The sequence below is a fragment of the Myxocyprinus asiaticus genome, chromosome 16, assembly GCF_019703515.2.
Source record: "Myxocyprinus asiaticus isolate MX2 ecotype Aquarium Trade chromosome 16, UBuf_Myxa_2, whole genome shotgun sequence".
NCBI classification, from domain to species: domain Eukaryota; kingdom Metazoa; phylum Chordata; class Actinopteri; order Cypriniformes; family Catostomidae; genus Myxocyprinus; species Myxocyprinus asiaticus.
This window is the reverse complement of record NC_059359.1, coordinates 22,655,756-22,661,781: the sequence shown is the minus strand read 5'-3', so window position 1 is coordinate 22,661,781 and position 6,026 is coordinate 22,655,756. Positions and strand designations below refer to the sequence as shown.

General features: G+C 39.3%; 1 pseudogene; it reads right to left on the bottom strand.

Moving 5' to 3' along the window:
• Window positions 1-1,907: 1,907 nt before the first annotated feature.
• The window catches only part of LOC127454454 (testis-expressed protein 10 homolog), a 46,867-nt pseudogene continuing 42,748 nt past the window's right edge, over window positions 1,908-6,026 (bottom strand).

The window sequence follows — 6,026 nt, the reverse complement described above, 5'->3', positions numbered from 1 at the left end:
CATGAACACAGACTGACTTGACGATCATGACAAGATATACATTGAAAAAGGAGTTACATTTTGGTCTGTTCTCACCCAAAACCAACTGGATAGCTTCAGAAGACATTGATTAAACCACTGGAGTCGTATGGATTACTTTAATGCTGACTTTATCTCCTTTTTGAGTTTTGGTCACCATTCACTTGCATTGTATGGACCTACAGAGCTGAGATATTCTTCTTAAAATCTTTTTTTTGTGTTAAGCAAAAGAAAGTAAGTCATACACATCTGGGATGGCATGAGGGTGAGTAAATGATGAGAGAATTTCCATTTTTGGGTGAACTATCACTTTAACGTTCAATGTAAAATCGGGGTCCTGAAGTAAAGCCAGCTGAGAACCACTGCACCATAGTTACATTTTATGCTCAAAGTATCATAATAATCACACTTTATGTTCTTTGTTGTTGTAGATTATATTTGTGTTGTTGTTTTTTATCGCCAGTAAGTGAAATCGAGTGTGTGAACCTGGTGGACTCTGTACATCAGGCGAAGCAATACTCTTACCATTTACGCCCATCCAGTACCAGCAACCAAAGCGGTCAGAGCAAAACCAAGAACTGAGATTAATTCAACACACCTCACTGATATGAAACTCCACCAACAGCCCAAAACACATGCACATGCTGGACCACAAAATATTCGTTTATGAAATACATCTTCCCCTGACCAATGCACAATCTAAGACAGTGATTAAATGCTGAAGCATTTAAAACTTACTACTACCTAATGTGAGATTGCATGTTGGAGTTACAGTAAAAGATTCGGAGAAGAGGCTCAAATGCTCATGTGGTCAACATCATCTGAGTTTACGTATGAAATCTGCAGTATCATCTTGGTAACTGCAGAGGTTAGAGGTTAAGACCACAAACACAACAAATATATTAGATAACCTTTCATTCTGTCAACGACAGGCCATATACCTGTCGTAAAGGTGACATACACCTTACATAACAAGACCACCTGCATGGGAGACTACAGAGGGCTAAATACACTACATGACATACCACAGTTAAACTGCTCCTCTCTACATAACCATTTCAGCCTATTTCTTGCTAATATTTAATTGCCAAAGATCTATGGATTTCATTTTTATACTCTCCTCCCACCCTTATTAATTGAATGGGTATGATTATTATTTATTAGTAATATCTTACTCTTTTTTTTATTTTTTATTAATGCATTAGTTTTTAAATATATTTGGTAAAAGTGAAGATACCTCAGGTTATGTTGGGAAAAATTTTGCAGCATAACCCTCAGGGCTTTTTCTGAGCATATGGGGGCCCTAAGCGAATTCCTACTTGGAGGCCCACCCAAGTTTGATACCCATAAATTTGAATATATAAACTTAAAATGAGAATACATTCATTACACAAAAAGCAAAAAATGTATAATAAATAAATGATAAATGATACAAAAAATAAAAAATTACCTTGCTTTACGGGGCCCCCTAGTGGCTCAGGGGCCCTAAGCGGCTGCTTATACCACTAGAAACAGCCCTGATAACCCTTCTTGCAGGTTATGTTTCAACACAGACTTACTACATCAAAAAAGTTGCTGGAACATGTCATTTCAGGAAAAAAAAAATAAAATAAATAAAAACCTGCAAAATAACCCTCAAACAGGCTTTTATGTTCGTTCCCATTAAAAGAAAATTGTGAAATGCGTTTAGAAATTGCCACATAATTTCACACTCTTTTCGATTTTCCGATAAAACCAGTGGGTAATTATGGTTGTCAAACAATTTCTATGTAAATAGCACTATCATTCTCCAGATGTGACCCAATAAATGTTTTTTGTAATAAATATGAAACTGAACAATAAAACAGAGTCCTAATCAATTAATTATTACAAGCTTTATTGTCCTAATTTTGTAAAAAAATAAAAAATAAAAATAAAACTGTTTTTAGAAAAAAAGAAATAAGAAAAATCCAGGCAATAGCTCAAGGAAATCAATATTGTAATGGTCAGCAATTAATAGGTTTCTCTCAGGCCCATGTTGGCACAGTGACCAGAGATAGTCACACTGTAGCAGTACAGCAAGTCACTCAACCACTGCTCTCGAGTCTCTCCACCATAGAAATGCTGTCAAAACAGAAAAACAACAATCAGAGAGTATCTTCAGCTCAATTAAAATTACAATTTTGACACTGAAAAATGCAAGGGGCCAAAGGCCTTATCCGTGTTTGACAAAATAACTTTCTTCAAAGCACCAATTCTTCAAAGCACTTGTTTCATTACTACACATATTGGTAAGTTCATGATCAGTGCAGTATTTGAATCAGTTTTAACCATTTTATCAGGGATTTATGGCATCAATTCAGGGCCAAAAGACAAAGACTACTGTAAAATAATAAAAAAAGACTGGTATGATAATTTCAATAAAGGGTTTTGGAGATACAATTGAAGTCAGAAGTTTACATACACTTAGGTTGAAGTCACTTCATATTAGCAAACTATAGTTTTGGCAAGTCATTTAGGACATCTACTTTGTGCATGACACAAGTACTTTTTCCAACAATTGTTTACAGACAGATTGTTTCACTTTTAATTGACTATATCACAATTCCAGTGGGTCAGAATTTTACATACACCGTAAGTTAACTGTGCCTTTAAGCAGCTTGGAAAATTCCAGAAAATGATGTCAAGCCTTTAGACAATTAGTTTCTGATAGGAGGTGTACTGAATTGGAAGTGTACCTGTGGATGTATTTTAAGGCCTACCTTCAAACTCAGTACCTCTTTGCTTGACATCATGGGAAAATGAAATCAGCCAAGACCTCAGAAAAAAAAAAATTGTACACTTTCACATGTCTGGTTCATCCTTGGGAGCAATTTCCAAATGCCTGAAGGTACCACGTTTATCTGTACAAACAATAGTACGCAAATATAAACACCATGGGGCCACGCAGCCATCATACCGCTCAGGAAGGAGACGCATTCTGTCTCCTAGAGATGAACGTAGTTTGGTGCGAAAAGTGCAAATCAATCCCAGAACAACAGCAAAGGACCTTGTGAAGATGCTGGAGGAAACAGGTAGATAAGTATCTATATCCACAGTAAAACGAGTCCTATATCGACATAACCTGAAAGGCTGCTCAGCGAGGAAGAAACCAATGCTCCAAAACCGCCATCAAAAAGCCAGATTTCAGTTTGCAAGTGCACATGGTGACAAAGATCTTACTCTTTGGAGAAATTTACTGTGGTCCAAAGAAACAAAAATTTAACTGTTTGGCCATAATGACCATCGTTATGTTTGAAGGAAAAAGGGTGAGGCTTGCAAGTCGAAGAACACCATCCCAACTGTAAAGCATGGGGGTGGCAGCGTCATGTTTTGGGGGTGCTTTGCTGCAGGAGGGACTGGTGCACTTCACAAAATTGATGGCATCATGAGGAAGGAAAACTATATGGATATACAGTGCATCCGGAAAGTATTCACAGCGCTTCACATTTTGTTATGTACAGCCTTATTTCAAAATGGATTATATTCATTATTTTTCTCAAAATTCTACAAACAATACCCCATAATGACAACGTGAAAGAAGTTTGTTTGAAATCTTTGCAAATTTATTAAAAATAAAAAACAAAAAAAATCACATGTACATAAGTATTCACAGCCTTTGCCATGACACTCAAAATTGAGTTCAGATGCATCCTGTTTCCACTGATCATCCTTGAGATGTTTCTACAACTTGATTGGAGTCCACCTGTGGTAATTCAGTTGATTGGATATGATTTGGAAAGGCACACACCTGTCTATATAAGGTCCAATAGTTAACAGTGCATGTCAGAGCACAAACCAAGCCATGAAGTCCAAGGAATTGTCCGTAGACCTCCGAGACAGGATTGTAACGAGGCACAGATCTGGGGAAGGGTACAGAAAAATGTCTGCAGCATTGAAGGTCCCAATGAGCACAGTGGCCTCCATCATCTGTAAATGGAAGAAGTTTGGAACCACCAGGACTCTTCCTAGAAGATCGGGGGAGAAGGGCCTTAGTCAGGGAGGTGACCAAGAACCCGATGGTCACTCTGACAGAGCTCCAGCATTTCTCTGTGGAGAGAGGAGAACCTTCCAGAAGAACAACCATCTCTGCAGCACTCCACCAATCAGGCCTGTATGGTAGAGTGGCCAGACGGAAGCCACTCCTCAGTAAAAGGCACATGACAGCCCGCCTGGAGTTTGCCAAAAGGCACCTGAAGGAATCTCAGACTATGCGAAACAAAGATTGAACTCTTTGGCCTGAATGGCAAGCGTCATGTCTGGAGGAAACCAGGCACCGCTCATCACCTGGCCAATACCATCACTACAGTGAAACGTGGTGGTGGCAGCATCATGCTGTGGGGATGTTTTTCAGCGGCAGGGACTGGGAGACTAGTCAGGATCGAGGGAAAGATAAATGCAGCAATGTACAGAGACATCCTTGATGAAAACCTGCTCCAGAGCGCTCTGGACCTCAGACTGGGGCGAAGGTTCATCTTCCAACAGGACAACGACCCTAAGCACACAGCCAAGATAACAAAGGAGTGGCTATGGGACAACTCTGTGAATGTCCTTGAGTAGCCCAGCCAGAGCCCAGACTTGAACCCGATTGAACATCTCTGGAGAGATCTGAAAATGGCTGTGCACCGACGCTCCCCATCCAACCTGATGGAGCTTGAGAGGTCCTGCAAAGAAGAATGGGAGAAACTGCCCAAAAATAGATGTGCCAAGCTTCTAGCATCATACTCAAAAAGACTTGAGGCTGTAATTGGTGCCAAAGGTGCTTCAACAAAGTACTGAGCAAAGGCTGTGAATACTTATGTACATGTGATTTTTTTCCCCATTTTTTTATTTAATACATTTGCAAAGATTTCAAACAAACTTCTTTCACGTTGTCATTATGGGGTATTGTTTGTAGAATTTTGAGGAAAATAATGAATTTAATCCTTTTTGGAATAAGGCTGTAACAACAAAATGTGGAAAAAGTGAAGCGCTGTGAATACTTTCCGGATGCACTGTATTGAAGCAACATCTCAAGATATCAGCCATGAAGTTAAAGCTCGGTCGCAAATGGGTCTTCCAAATGGACAATGACCCCAAGCATACCTCCAAAGTTGTGGCAAAATGGCTTAAGGACAACGAAGTCAAGGTATTGGAGTGGCCATCACAAAGCCCTGACCTCAATCTGATAGAAAATTTGTGGGTAGAACTGAAAAAGTGTGTGTGTGGAAGGAGGCCTACAAACCTGACACATTTACACCAGTTCTGTCTGGAGGAATGGGCCAAAATACCAGCAACTTACTCTGAGAAGCTTGTGGAAGGCTACCCAAAACATCTGACCCAAGTTAAACAATTTAAAGGCAATGCTACCAAATACTAACAAACTGTATGTAAACTTCTGACCCACTGGGAATGTAATGAAAGAAATAAAAGCTGAAATAAATAATTCTCTCTGCTATTATTCTGACATTTCACAATCTTAAAATAAAGTAGTGATCCTAACTGACCTAAGACAGGGAAGGTTTTCTATGATTAAATGTCATGAATTGAGAAAAACTGAGTTTAAATGTATTTGGCTAAGGTGTATGTAAACTTCTGACTTCAACTGTAAGATAGTAGAGTTGTGGAATAAAGACGTCATGAAGTGATCGCATGGTTTGTTTAGCATGCATACAGTAATGTGAATATTCAAGTTACGATGTGCTTGAGGAACTGTGTGTATTTGATACCGTTAAGTCCTGTATGATGTGTTGCAGTAGACTTGCATTGGCCATCATGTGGTTGCGGAGTTGAGTATGCTGAAGAAGTAATGATAGTATTTGTGCCAGTAGGGGGAGCTCTTCCTCGCAGAGGTCACAAACATGAAAAAACTGCAACACCAATCGCAGCAACCTCGGTACCGTGCTCAATGCCGCAAAACACGCCTCCCACACTGCATCCCTTGAGGAGAGACACACAAGCAGTGACAATTTTTATCACTTTATATTATTCTTTGTTATACTTGTCAGTGG